This window comes from Achroia grisella, unplaced genomic scaffold (genome assembly GCF_030625045.1).
Source record: "Achroia grisella isolate CSIRO2021 unplaced genomic scaffold, CSIRO_AGI_Agris_v1 utg1245, whole genome shotgun sequence".
Classification (NCBI taxonomy): domain Eukaryota; kingdom Metazoa; phylum Arthropoda; class Insecta; order Lepidoptera; family Pyralidae; genus Achroia; species Achroia grisella.
The window spans coordinates 972387-988947 of NW_026712606.1; the positions used below are offsets into that span (position 1 = coordinate 972387).

Genomic DNA, 16561 nt, shown 5'->3' on the forward strand with positions numbered 1-16561 from the left:
GCTCCGTTATATATGAATACGTAATTAATGTTGATGAAACTTTAGCCTTAGCCACATCGAAAAATAGGACGCCTGTACCGCCTTTGGGGGACTTTTACAGTTTTTGATGATATTGAAATAATAAAACTGCTCATTGATGAGCAGTATATTTTGTTAATCTATTTTTACCGGGCTTGGGGATGCCAATGACCACGGCTTCTTTCCAGCTGTCTGGAAATATGTTGGACAGCGCCGCGTTAAAAATTAAGAACAAAAGTTGGGATGGCAGACTTTTGACTAATCTATTCGATATGCCGTCTGAGCCGGGTGATTTTTTGATAGGTAGTTGTTTAACTAGCGTTTTGACCTCATCAAGCGTGACTGGTGAGAGGGATTCGGTGGGCGGGGTGGACGCGATGCGTTACTTCGGTGTCTATCTTTCGAGATGACCTGCCTCGACTGGGATAAGTTGGACGCTAGACACTAGCCTTGTCTTCATCAGGCTATAATAATGGTCGGTTTTAGATTATGCGCCAGTAATGGCGTTATATAATCTGCGCGATTTATAATATTAGCGATCGTACGCTCTAGTGACTCTTTCAATTCATCGAGATGGACTGATATTTAATATGTACTTCGCACGTTTAACATACAGTATTAACTCTGAATTAAATATTTTATTAAATCGACTTTGAAGTTAAAGTTAAGAATAACTACATATAGTATAATTTTTAAGTATATGTCGTGTATGATACATGCAATTAACTGCATCGAGATATATGTTATAAAAATAAAAGAAACATTACTAAGTGATGAGCCGTTATCATTTATTGTTGCTAAACAACAAGTGCCAATATCTGGCAATGTAACAGTGTAGATATTGACATTCTTAGTTTAGGTTCCAGTATCTTACAATTGTAAATTTTACAGAATTTATCACTTTATCTAAATATTGATTATCAAATACGAATTAGATAAAAGCGAAATGCAATAATTGTTATTTATACTCGTGTAGCAATGACTGTCGAAATTACTGGCGCCATTTAGTCAGTCCATATAGATTTTAGCTACGATAGGTATATGTTCTCCACACCACTGATCAAAACGGACAATCAGTCGCTCCAACGGCTTCCGGGTGTTGATTGATTCTGATTGATATTGATTCTTCTCGGTGTTATTGTTGCGACCACTCCCTATCTTCACTTCGACAGTTGTATGGCTGTTTCTAAAGAGAGTTCACATTACAATGATGGATATATATTTTCTCTTTATTAAAACGTGGAATCAGTAGGTAGATTGTTCAGGCACAGTTGTTGACAAAATTCTGAAAAATAGGAAGATAAAATTCACACATCACACTATCCAACGATCTAAGTTTAAAACATAGAAATATCTCATAGATCATCGGAACATTCCAATACTCTTTTAACAGGGATTATTTTTGATTACCGTCATCGGGCTCCATAAGAAAATAACGTTCAAAGGTATTCTACATAATGAAGAGCGTTCCCTTCCTTATTAATAACAGAACGTATTTAACAATTTAATTTCACCGTTGCCTGTGATGTTCTATTCGGAACACAAATTATCGACCGGGTTTGATCCCACGCCCAAAATAAAATATCATATTTCCTGTCAGTCGAGCAAGCTTCAGCGTTCGAGTGACTTTTTTCATTGCTTTTTTCAGTTCGTCGTTTTTTAAGGAACTGAGCCGCACATGTTTGCTCAACAAACGCGTCTTGTAGTTCGGTTTTTTCGGCGTCTGGTTGCATTAATGCTGTGTACAATTTAACATTGCAGCTGTAGATATATTTTGTGTTATTGTTGCTGCGTTGCCATTCAATTACCTGTTCCTATGTCAATGGATTATTGAAATTATTTTGTGTTACTATAAACATGTAGTACTTATTTAATTCTTATCTATATTGGGTTTTTAAGTTCTTAATGAAAAGTTCACATATTATTATATGACATCGGTACTAATATTATAACTACGAAGTCGTGTCTATGTATTTTTACAACTAAACGCCTAAACGGATCTTAATGAACAGATGAATTGTATTACATACATGACGTTTGTATATGGGCTAATTATTTAAAAATGCAGACGAATTCGCGGGTAATGAGTTTATATAATTTGCTGTTATAATAAATTAATAGTTATTAAATGTATTACATTTATTTAAAAAAATATGAAGCATCTATTACTATCCAATAGTGGTCGCCTAATGATCGAAATTAGATCATAATTAATTTAAATTATAAGTTTGAACATTATTAAGGCTCTATTGTCTTCTATGCGTATGTGTGTCAAATACAAGGTACTGTGTATAATGTTTTTCTTTGTTGATTTAATGTGTTTTTATAGTATAATATAAAAATATAATAGCACTGCACTCCTTCTCTATATAAACTAAAAGTCTGTGTCATACTCCCGAGGAGTGTACTTCGTGCAATTTTCGTAAAAAGAGGTATAAAGTGTTTGCTTCACGTATTAATATAATCATAATATAGATAGTCTCTGCGGAACGAAACTCACCTAGATTCTAAGTCCCATGAGTTTTTCCGCTTGCTGTATCTGTTCCCGTAAGTTGGCCAACGTGTATTACAGGTGTTGTGCGGCTTCTCACGCCGCGCCGCCGCCGGTTCCGCGCGGCTTGCATAACGGCGCGCGCGCACGTAACGCGCCGTAACACCGCACATTATGCATGTAGGGCGCGTGCGCCGCTAGGTCTAACTACACAGTATACACACCACCACACTTCAGCCTTTGTCATAATAGTCTTTAAATCAATAATCACTTCAAACAACATCAATAAAACGAGTAACATTAAAGAAGTTTCGCATTAGAGGTATATTTCGTGATTATTATAATTTTAAAAGTATAATAATCACGAAATATATTTAATAATAGTAATATAACTATTTATTGAGCAGAGAAACGTATGTACTATAAAAAAAACTTTACATAAATCTGCTAAACAAAAGGCGGCCTTATGGTTTACACACACTTAGTGAAAAGATATGTTGCGTAAGGTATGCACAAAATACATACACTTACAAATACTAAAGGCAGACATAAATAAAACATGCCTAAATAAATAAATAAAATAAAATACATGTACATTACTAAAATACATAAGTAAACTTACTATTGTTTACATAAATATAAGGAGTTAGATAGTATTATTTTCCAGTTTACATGTAAAAAGAAAAATGAACTATGTAATTCGTCAAGTTAGTTTTTCAAATTTAGTTAATTTTTACGAGTGCAATAATTATAGATACTTGTACCTACTTTTCTGGAAAGTCTCACTTCGTAACAAATTGGTATAAGTATATTACGGTCGTTTTTTGTTAGTTAAAACTATATTAGTATATTTAATATAGTAACGTAACTAATATATTTGAATTAAAGATACAATCAATGCATATTTGCCACCGTTGTATGTAGTACAATATATATATATATATATATTGTACTACATACAAATAGGTAACAAATTAGAGATATACAAGGGTGCAATGGTGCAGGTGCATGTGCAATCATGATGATAGTTTTCATAACATAATTAATTACTAGCTTTTTTACCTATTGTAATAGTAAATATATGACTAACTCGAATGTGTGACCTAGGACTACTTCATGTATTATTTGCTTACAGTTGTGGTGCAAATTAATACTCTAACAGGCTAGTATCAATTCCAAATTTCCAACTTGAAGCAAGTCGTAGAATATTTTTTAGATAGAGCTTTCACCAAAATGTGACATTATCCTTCCTTCTCCATTGTAACTGTTTTAAGGGGGTCTTCCTATGTGACGGCCTGTTTTTTAGGGATATTTTAGGTCGACCAGTAAATATTTAGAGCTTCAAGTTTTTTATCATTTATTAACACATATTTGGACAGTATAAATATAAAATTTCAGCTAAAAATTTTGAACACCCCCGCCTCGAAAAAAAGATAGCTGATCGGCTTAGCGTTTTAATTTGTAGGCTTAAAAGCACGGAATCTATAATCAAATGAATATAAAAAAAATTGGATTTTTGATAGACCAAAAGGCGTTTTTTGTTTTGTTTTTTGCTATAAAAAAACAGTTTTGAAAATTTTCGATTGATAATAGTTCATTCCATGCGTTTACATATATTGAGTGTCCTGTAAATTGTAATTCGGTCCAGCCGTTTCTGAGATACAATGGAGGAAAGTTTGAAAAACACAGTTTTGAGAAAAACGCGTTTAAAGTTTCAAGTCCGTTAAAAACTATTAAAATATCAACTTACTCTCAATCGGCGATGCCTGGTCCATAGAGTATTCCTTCCTCTTCCTCGTGAAACTCTTTTAAAGCAGAAGCTCAGTCAATCCTGGCTTGTTTAACGACATCATCAGAGCGTATGCTTTTCATTTATTCACGACCAACAGGGCATCCCATAATCGACATAACTTTTAAAAACCTTGAAAACCTTCATTAAAACTGCTTACAGAATGAAGAAAAAATTACAAACGAAACCATTTTTGTCTGTTCGAAAACCGGTTTGAATTACGACAACAGAAGAACTGAAATAATTATAGGTAATTATAAAACACTTTTTTTTTGCTATTCCTTTATTGGTTTTATCCTTTTTAACAGCCCGAAGAAAAAGGGAGGCCCTGACCTAGTCTCTAACTGCCAACTGTACCGCTCTTTCAGATCTTTTATTTTCTAAAATCGCTTTACTACCGTATTCTAGACATGATAAGGGAGGAATTTATGAAAAAAAAAAAATCGATTTTTTCAACCCATCACAATTACATTCCGTTAAAGCAAAAAATGTTACATTAAAAAAATTACAAACGAAACCATTTTTGTCTGTTGGAATTACGCAACACTGAAATAATTATAAAACAATATATTTTTTTGCACTCCTGACCTAGTATGTACAGATTATTTGGAGCAACAATTACATTGTTGCTATACCTACATGCAAAGTTGATTAATTTACCTACTACTGCGATATATTTTTTCAGTATTATGCAATTAATAGACACGTGTATGGATTAATATGAGTTTTTATTATGAGATGTTTTTATTATAATATGAGATTAATATTATTTCATATGCACTTATTTGAAATTTAAATCTATTATCCAATATCTCAAAATATGGAAAAAAAGAACAAACCCTGTTTAATCTTTTTAATAATACAATAGTATATATACATATTGTAGTATAATACACATACCACATATTCAGTAATTTGACTATATTCTATGTTTTTTATTACTGACCGGACCGGATTAAATACAAATTTATAAAAACATTTATTCATGTAGTACATTTATTTACTGACATCAGTGAAGTCTTTGTATTAATATTTATGTAAAGCTAACTCCATATTATACTTTGATATCTTATTATAAAACTTTAATATTTTTTTTCTAAATAATAATTAAGAATAGAAAGTTTGTCTATGAATCTAGCTGTAATGTTATAGATATGGCTATTTAATTAAAATTCAAGTTAAACATTTATGTAGGTATTAGGTTTATTCCAAAGCGGGTAATAACTATAATAATGTCGGAGGCTAAGCTAAAATCTAGTAAAGGTATTGTAGCTATTATTTCATTTTATTTTGTATAAATATGCATGACGTGTGAGTTCTAGGAAGTATCAGGCTTTATGAGTAATATAAATTAATCTATTACAATATAAACAAGCAAATTTACAACATTCTGTATATAAACTACAGACAATTATTATTAACTTTGTATACAAAATATACTGAAGTAGACTTTATTGAAATTTTCAATATGTATTGATTTTATTTCAAATACATACATTATGAATCGCAAAGCAGTGGTATGTATAAAAGTGCAAGCTCCATCAGAGCATCTGCATTATTATACACAAAAGAGATAAACGATTAACATTAATGATAATTGATGACAATCTAAAGCTGTCTATTATCTTGACAGCACTCTATTGTTCCGACACCACAAAACCCTATAAAGTTACAGAATAGCGGCGCACGAGACAAGATCACCTTCCTCAGATACGTCCAAATATCGGCCCATCAACAAAATATCGAATTCCGCAACTGGAATCGAATGCGCAGCCATTCTACGGAAGCGGTAGGCGCCAGCTGCCGATCAAGTATCAAATTGCAGACAGATAATAAAGGATTTCTTAATAAGAAAAACCTTATGCCAAACCTGAGCATCGCTCAAAATGTTTTCATGCTAAATCGGTTTCAGACAGTATGGGGTCTTGTTATCGACACCGATACGGAGTTGAATGATCTCATTGAAATGTACTTTTGCATTGATCTTCATACTCGTATGGTGGACTTGACTTGCTCTTTATTTATATGGACTTAAGTATTTCATTTTTTGCTAGATTAGTCATCCACTATTACCGGAACGACGTTCGTACTTATATATCACTCTTAAATTTAATACTGTGAGTGATATTGGCCTTCATAGAATAGCACCGTTGCGTCGAAAAACGAGCATCGGAAGTATTATTTCGTTTTCATTAATATTTAAGGAAATAATTTAAGATTACTTTAAATACTTTCCTATAGATATATAATAAGTAGTAGGAACATAAAACTAAATTAGTATAATAACTGGACAGATTATCATAGTAATTTAGTTATTGGACTAGGTATTTTCATCCCCTATGTAAACTAAACATATGTACCGATGCCTATCAATATGTATCTATATTTTTTTAATATACAGGGTATAAAAAAAAGCAATATTTACAATAAATTCTTCACAAAAAATACTTTACATTAATTTGTTATCGCCTTAATTCATATTGTTAAGAAAAACGGGGGTTATGTAACCTAACTGGTTAATGAAAATTGAGCAGTTCTCCTGGATACTACCATATTATGTTATCTGCGATACTACATTTCAATTACATATTACTACACTTTATCTGATTTCCATTACTAATGCAAAACATCACTTGTTACCTCGTAATAAGTTATTTTATCAAAGAAAAGGCAGATTAATCTGTGGATATTCATAAATTACTGTATTAGATATATGTAATATTATGTGAATAACAAGGATATAAACAAACGTATGATTTAAAAGTCCTCCAAACTTAGAAATAGAAACTACAACTGACACTTTATATGTAGTATTAAATTTTAACAGACTATAATTGTACCTATATACTGCCTACTTACATTATTAACAGAATGCCAAATGTGCACGCGTTAGAATTTTTCACAAATGGCTCTGAGAGTCAGATTACTGCACCACTTGAAGCAAGCAATATAACCGCTCTCCGGCGGCTGATGTCACTCCGATATGCGGATTATTCTTATGTTACACATCCACGTTTGAATGTGAGCTAGTTTTGCACTTTATTGTTACGTAGCACAGTATGTTAAGAGGAACAATTTAACATAATAAAAATGTGAAATAAGCATTAAGTTGTTTATATGTAGATTCATTTTCTATTTTTTATAATTATGTTAAATTCTCATATTTGTTTAACAGTTTTACTTTTAATGTCAGAGCTAATAATGAATTTCAATCGTAATATATATCGATTATGATTGATTATCGTTATTACCTCTGTGATCTTACATCTTTAACTGACATTAAAAATGTTAAACGAGTATTAGAATTTAACGTAATTATTAAAGTAGAAAACATATTCAAAAGATAAATAATATGAACAAATTAATACGTGTAGAAAATACAGCTTCGATTATCCACTGTTAAACCTATAGTATCTCATCTGTATGTTAGATTAATAGCTACACTAATAACATTAATAGTAAACTCTCTTCGTCACCAAAATATATGTATAAACTACAATACTGTCTGTAGTTATGTACTGACTTTACAAAGAGTTTTTGTGGCAAAATTTACACGCGAAGTGCACTTATGAATCTGTTGTCCTTACACATTTGCACGTCATGATTCCAGTTTAGTCAGTCGGCTTCATGAAAAGCGAGAACATCTCGATCGATCGGGCTCGTTGATTGTGTAGAGATGTGACATTCTGTAAAAAAAAGTCGATTAGTAATAGATCATTTTTGTCAGAATTCAATGTTTTACTTTTTTTTTAAACTACCACTTTATCTTATTTTTTTGGGCACTTGGATATAAAAATGAAAAACGAATAATCCTTATATAAAAAAGATTATTAAATAATCGATTTGTTGAAATATTAAAATCTCTGAGAAAATTATATTTTCTATTGAATAGTAATCGATTATTTTTAATAATCGAATCTTTGTATATGTGCTAAAATGTGCTGTTATTTGTAGATACATATACTTATATACTACTATATAGAGCTTGTTACGGCCGCAGTTACTTGTGTATTTTATTTCCATGATAATGTCGTCAAAAGTTAGGAGAGGAAGTCCCTGACCGGATACGAATTGGAGGGATGCAGGGGTGGAAGGGACAAAGAGGGTAAAAGGGGAGACAGGACATCCGACGACGTCCTTACACTTCCGGTCTTTTATTTCCGGTAAGTTACCAACTCGATTTTCTCAGTTCAGTTGGTGCGGTAGAACATAAATAACAGTATATATATGTTGGATATTCGTAAATAGCATATCAACACTAAATATTATGTACTTCGGTTATCAAATTTCTTAGTATGTGAATCAAAACAATATCTAATATTACTTAATAACTCATTAAAACAAAGGAATAAATCCATAGGTACTACAATATACAGACTCATATCATACATCTGTATCTAAAATGTTAGTAATAATGATACATGGCAAACAACCAGATCAACAAGTGCTAGATAAGTAACATTATTTTAACTATGCCAGTACAAACAGTCATACTTATGACTACTAATGAACGTTAGGATGAATCGAACTCGCAAACATCGGAAGTAAGGCGGTATATGAAAGCACTAGACTTCTGCGGTCATCGGTCTATATATTATAATATTATACTACTTATATGTCAGTATTTTCTATTACAAAACCAGAACCAAGCGAGTGCGGACGTTAGTGAATAAGTATGCAACGATGTGTAAGTAAATACTCAATAGTCTCCCGGAGTGCAGAGAAAACTTAGTGTGGGGGCTTCCGCCTTCGTGTGTATTACCTCTAGAAATATTATGTTACATATTATAGCAATATAGTACTACTACTATAGTCATCTGGAGGTATATGTTATGCCAACAGTCCGCTTGCACAGTGTTTACGTTTCGGACAGGTCGGGATCGAATGGGCGATGTAATTTTGAATTGATGTACAATTTACGGCAAAATATTAAATATCTTTTATTTGCCTCATTAACGAGTGATAAAATTAAAAATTTATTTTTAATATAATAAATTAATTATTATATTATTCCAACTTACAATAATAATAATTTTACATTATTTATATTATAAACCGGGTCTTAATTTTAGGCTATTCTAAATACAATAGTTTTTAAAAGTCAAACCACATCATACTGCGCTATTTCAATGTTATGTCAACTGTTTTTGTAGTCATGTGACCACATAACCTTAGAACAGCGTAGTTTTATGTGGTTGGTTGAAAACTATGTACCTCCGTCAGTTCAAAGTTACATCACCCATTTGATCCCGATCTGTCAGAAACGCAAATTCTGAGCGGCCGGACCTTAACCGATTAGACAGTTGTAGTTACGATCTCTATATGAGCTTGGTAACTGACACGTGCAAATAATTCATACGTAGTTATTATGACTGATGTTTTTAGTATATGTAAAAGAAGAATAGTCTGTAACCGCGGCACAAAATTACATAAAATATACAAAATCTTTTATGTCTTAAGTAACATATTTATAATTTTATTTACTACTATTTGTACCCGCGACGTCGTCCGCGTGGAATTTGACTTTATTTTTCTAAAATAAAAGTAGCCTAAGTTACTCCTTATCATATCAGCTACCTGCCAAAAAAGACCCGTCAAAATCGGTCCAGCCATTTCACAGATTAGCCGGATCAAACAGACAGACTGACAAAGTGTAAAAATATTATTTTGGTATATGTACCGTATTTATATTCATATGCATGTAGTAAAATGCGGTTATTTTGAGATTACAAACAGACAATCCAATTTTATTTATGTGTATAAATATTATCTATCATTTAGACCTAATATACGATGGTTATTCAGATATAATAATAATAAACTTGGACTACTTACACAGCGCCGTTTAGCCCAAACTAAGCAGAGCTTGTTATGGGAACTAGAAAACTGATAGAAAGATTTCAATATATTTTTTTATATTTTCTTGTCATTGTCAGACTTTCAATACATATTACACATAGAAAACAACCACAATAATACAAAAATCATATTAATGAATCAAATGATTGCGTTGTGCAAGGAATTGAATCCGTAAGCGTCTGAAGTAAAGCTGTGTGCTAAATGCTATCAATATTGCTATGATTGCTAATTGATCAAGTTCGACATAGATAGATTAGTAAATAGTAAAAAATCCATAAAAGCATAGTTCGTTATTATATTGCACAAAGAATCAAATTATACATTTAGATCTATGTGTAGTGTTTTTTTATATTTAATATTGAGCGAGTATACTAAAAAGAGAAAATTACACGTAACAAGGAAATTAACATTCATTAATTAACACCATTTTGTAAATATACTATATATAAAAAGTATTAAAAATATTACTAGATCAATAAGACAAAAAAAATCTGTCTGTTGGTCTTAATGGCTTCCTGTACTTGTAATGTAAAGGGTGTGCATCTTTTTTGCTTACAAAAATGCTATTTCAATATTAATTATGGACAAAACTGATTAAGTTAAACTGGATGGTAAGTATCAGCACTATTAGGACTATTTGTTGTTTTATTATTATATCGCAAAGATAAAATGTACTCAATTAAAACAGGTCCACATTAAAATAAACGACGGTTCTCTGCAACCAAGTACAAGAACGCGGGAGAGCGGCTGATATTATTATTAAGTATTAAAGTATATTTTCGTTTAGTATCTGAAGGTATTTAGTGGTTTGTTGGCAATACTTAAAGGTATCAGAATTTAAACCTGATACGTATTATTAATATAGTTAATCGGATATGAACACGCATAATTTTATGGTAAATAAGTTCTCTTGACGTTTCATTTTCTTTTCAAGATTCGATTAACAATATTAATAATGTGAAATTGTGTACTAAACGCGCAAGTTTAAAAGTAACTGATATATATTTACTGCTACTATATTATCTATGCGAATACCGGTAAGGAAATCAAGGTTAATATTATCTACTGACTAGAACCATTATTATTAATACTAAAATTATTACGAGCCTAAAGTAAACTAAAGCTATAGAATTATCAGAAGACAAATGTGTCCCATCAAAACAACAAAATACCGTTTGATGATACTTACAGAGGGTTCTTTCTATTTTGATGAGATCTTTCCAGAGAAAGAGATTGGATGAGATAGTCTATACTAGTAAGCTAGAATTGGGCCATTGGATTTATAATTTGATTACGGCGTTTAAATATCGAGTTGCAAGAATGTAATGACTTGACAGAATATGTGCACCAATGTCACACGCATCCTAATACATAAAATGTCAGCATTGATCTGAGTTAGCTATTTATTAACTCATAACGTTAGTAATGTAAATAATCTTGTTAGTGATATTGCCCAATATCATTATTTTCTGTATACCTGCTAGTACGAATCCTATCTACGAATACCTGCAGAAACATTACACTTAATAATATAAAGATATTGAATGTTCTCTGCCGCATTGCTCAGGAAGACATTTAGTGGCATATTTACAGAGTATTACTGCATTGCTTACACTGTAGTGTAATATGTCCACACGTGCGTCGTCTATCAAGACAAGTGCACTGACATACAACGGTTCAGTTCTTAGAATCGGGTTAATTTGGTGCGTGACGTCACCGGCAGCGCGGACTCTGCGCTTCCTTGTTTGATGTTGACTCTTCGCTTTGTGTACATCCGTATGTACTTCCCAGATAGTAGATATAGAATGCACTGTTTGTAAAGTTAATGCGGATATTTACAATAAGTATTTAAAGCATTCATTTGACCTACACAAAATTAGTCAATATATTCACTTATAAAAACGTATAATAATTATATCGGGTATACTAGCAATACACATACATAATATTTAAGGAGTAATAGTTTAGAAACGTTTTCATTACTAGGTGTATAACAAAATTTTTGGAAAGATCCTTCTCACTCTCCATCATTGTAGGTGAAGTAAAAACATGATGTGTGTTAATATATCTATATTACAGGATACATCCAGATCACTATCTAGTGATCTGGCTGTATCCTGTGGCATAACGATACGATACGATCTATCTGTTTACCAGATTGCATCACTTACAGCCCTTTGAACGTGATTTATTAAGAAACATAAATAGTTGAACGTTTTTATGTTACAAAACTTTTTAAAATTATATATATATATATATATATATATATATATATATATATATATATAAACTATTACAGAAATATCAATAAAATTTAATGCAAAAAATAATAAGTGGACGAACTACTAACAACTAACCGCTAAAGCGGTTAGTTGTCGTCGGCTTATGATATTACCAAAACAGTGGGTAAGACCTGGAAGTGCATGGAGAAGGCCAAATCAATAAACCATGAAGAGTACCATAATAAATGAAACAATATAATAACTTGAAGCATCCTTAAGTTCCATAGGCGCGCCAGCTCTGTGTTTAATAAAATAAGTATATAATATGCACACACAAAACCAGTTCCTCTTCTCATAAATCAGCTAAGTGACGTTTAAATAATCAAAACAATTTTTTATGCTGTTTCAAATTAATTAGATAATATTCTTAAAACTTGCTGTACTGCTAATGTGCTGGAATATCTGATTTTGTGTATGTATTTAAATATCAAAAGTTGTTAATGATAAAAGAATAAATAAAGTATGTTTATGAATAAATAGATTTAACAATATTTTAGATACTTTTGAATTTATTGTGAAAACATTAAAATGTCTTAAACTTTGCTGCCCAATGGAAAAGTAAATAAAACTCAATGGTACAGTAAGTTTACGGCAGATGTTACTGTAGGGGTGCGGCACAGCGGGTAGTTCACTAAATCAGCACGTTCAATAGAAATGCAACGCATTCATTACTTGACAATCATTTGCATTGTACTGTTTTATACTTTTTGAACTACCATAGAGACTTAGATCAATGTTAAAATAAAACATATCGTATTTTTAACTGTTAAACTTTTAAAATGTTTTACTATTTGTACTTATAGTAAACATTTCTCCATTAGTTATAAATCGAAGCAAAAAATTAAAAGCCTCGACGAACTCTGATTGGAACCACATGACATACTGAACATCAAAATAAATTAAAAAACAATCACCAGATCATTTGAGTAAACAGAAAAAGTTTTAAGCCTCGCTACAACCGAGACATTTGCCCCAAAAACAAACGCGTTACTCTAGTAAAACTTACATTAATGCGCTGAAAGTTTCGTTAATGTTTGCATAGAAAAATGTATGGGGGAATGAACTTAAACGTTGACGTTATTGTAACGAATATGCAGAGATGCTTAGCGTGGGAAAGCTTACAGAGGTCAGGTGGCAGAACATGTGGTGCACTCCTGTTTAGGGTGTTTAAAAATAATATTCAACAAAATACAGACTTGAAGGTGACGGCGGAGAGTAAAGCAAGCGTCGCGGGGGAGATATGATGCGGCTACATACGTTTATCTCAGGCCCGCCGGTGGTCTATAAACAATAACACAGCATTATTTATCTTAGCTATGAGCGTTTACGACTGAATACTGAGCACGTATTTTCTATTGCGTTAATTAAATAACCGCGTTATAAAGCTCTAAAATATTACTCTACGCTTAGTTACGTAGGCGAGTGCATTCGGTTTTGAGGTATAAACTTTATAGATACTCTCGAAAGCTTTTCAATTTTATGCTTGTTTAAGATTTTCTAAATAGAATCTTTATTTTAAAATATTGAATCGATTAATATAGGCATAATGTGGTCAATTTTATATAGTCTGTTAATATCTACTTATAGTTTTTTATTTGTTGTATATAATTTATGGAATGAACATTTTCGGAAAGTTGAATATAGAAGAATGCGTAAAATAGTCTTTTCACATGATGTGCTGGGAAGAATGTCCTGTCGTACAAAAAGTAAATCTGAGCACCGCCCAGAATTGGCTTCTGTACGTCACATGAGCCCGTGGGATTGGAGCAATAATGGGCAAGAATTTGCAACGTGGGTGTCCGGCGCGCGCACGCATTATGCAGCATTTCTTATATCTCTTATATGTGTTCATCGAAGCACAATAAAGAATCTTTTGTGTAGTGAATGAGTATAAGACGCATAAACACGCCTAGTGACGCGTTGCTTACTAGCTAAGCTTATGCGTGCTTCCAAACTTCCTATTATAAATTCGGAATCTTTATGTCAGGGATAGATGAGTTCTACATAGAACTCATCTATCCCTATGTAAAACTGTTGTCAAAAAAGACAAGAAGCATAATAAGCAAGAAACTTGAAAAATTTTATATCAAGTCGATATTTCACCTGTAATTGAAATCCAAAGGTATGATGTCAAAATTACAACTGTTTTTAAGTAAATTTAATCTTATTAACGAGGATATGGTGACTACAGAATGATACGGAAACAGATTAACTTTAGACCCCGCCTACATACAGTACGCTGTCAGACTCCGGTCGCCCACTCACCTCTCAAATCACTGCCATTTCCTACATTGCGCTATAAGATTACCGACAGCTATGGACAACACAAACATAAGTAAAGCATTGTTTATTCATTTGTTATTAACTCATTATTCTGATCAGATTACAATGGTCATTATCTATGTACAAGTCAATTATTCTTCGGCAAGAGAAGTATTTATTTTTGTGTATTAAGTAGCTATACAATAATATTTGGCTTTAATAATATAAGAAACGTGGGAAACAGTTACTTTTTAATAATTGTTTAATATGACTTTAAATGAATTATTATTATACCTACTGCAAAGCGTCGCGTCGGTAACTTCACAAGTATTATAATATAATGTAGAGATCACTTATCATTAGATAGGATGTAAAATCAAAACTAAACCCATATTTTAATTTAAATGCTATGTCAAACTGCTTCAGAGATTATTTTATCTAATGAGCTATTTTAACTGCTGTTTCACCAGTTTTAATATTAATTAACCCTATTCACGTTATGTAAGTATGAGTAGATCGCAGACAAAATCACGGTCAGTGCTAGTATGTAATATTATGTTATCTGTGGTACGTTATTATACAATATGTTTAGGTACATTTTCACACCAACGCATGTTAGGCCAAAGTTCTTCACCAATGTCAATGTCAAAGTCAATGGTTATTTATATTAAAGTCTACATCTGACCTTACTAACGTTAACATCTGGCATTATCTTTTATTGTTATATTTTCAGAATCGTATAACATAAATTCAAGCTAGCGACGATTTTATAAAGATGGATAGTCGATTAAAAACTCATCACCATAAACTGAAATTACATAAATGGAAATACAATTATTATTATTTACTTTAAATAATTTTTATTACACTTTGATAAATCAAATCAAACCGTAATATGTATGATTATAAAAGTAACGGTAACTAGGTTCCAATTGTAATACGTTTAGTTATCTACTAATATAAAATAAAATATATCAAATATTACACGCGACAATGGTAACAAAATTTGAAAATGATGTAATTATTTAAATAATTATCTGAAATTGGTCGACTAATAGCTGATATCATACTAAAAGTTATGGGTAACACACTTTATATTATATTGTGTGATTTGCTACAAGAAAACATCCTTTCACTATTTTCAAGGAAACTTTATAGGTTCTTTTTCAAATTATACTGGCTATTCTAGACTTTAATGTTCCTTCTTAAAATTAGTATATTACATCTATATAATCATTTTGACATAGACGTTGACAGTGTGGTATATGACTGTGGTATATGATTGTACTCGTATATTCTCTAATGGTCCTTTGAATTTGAATAGATTTTTTTTTAATTGGTTAACGTTCATTAATATGTAAGTAGGTATAGAGCTTATAAAATAAGAATAGGCCATTCAATAATTTAATACATCGTATATATTAATTTAGACTACTTGTATACAGAAGGAAATACGAAAAAGACAAAAAATATTCTAAATGAGGTATTGACATAAAAATGGGTAATTAAATCAATATTTTTATCATAATATCTTGAATACCCAGGTTTTACCGGTTTACTAAAAATATATAGATGTAACTGGGTTGTTACCGTTAAGGTCAAGATCATGATTAATTTTTATCTCAATTTTTGTAAACATCCATACTAATATTATAAATGTGAAAGTGTGTTTGTCTATTTATTTGTTGGCGTTTCACGGTCAATAGCTGAACGTATTATAATGGAATTTCAAATCAAGATAGATTGCATCACGAGAATAGGGCTATCGACTATCTAATCGTAACTAATCAAAACGATCAAATATACAATGTAAGACACATTTTGTTCAAATTTATGCATATCTTACGATTTATTTTGTCC

At 31.5% G+C, this 16561-nt stretch overlaps 1 long non-coding RNA gene across 1 annotated transcript; it reads right to left on the minus strand.

The window, feature by feature from the left end:
* Positions 1–810: 810 nt before the first annotated feature.
* On the minus strand, positions 811–7978 carry LOC131854849 (uncharacterized). The gene is made up of 3 exons (XR_009358075.1): positions 7886–7978; positions 2519–2779; positions 811–1303 (listed from the first exon to the last, which is right to left on the minus strand). It is a non-coding gene; the product is annotated as an uncharacterized LOC131854849 (long non-coding RNA).
* Positions 7979–16561: the final 8583 nt, after the last annotated feature.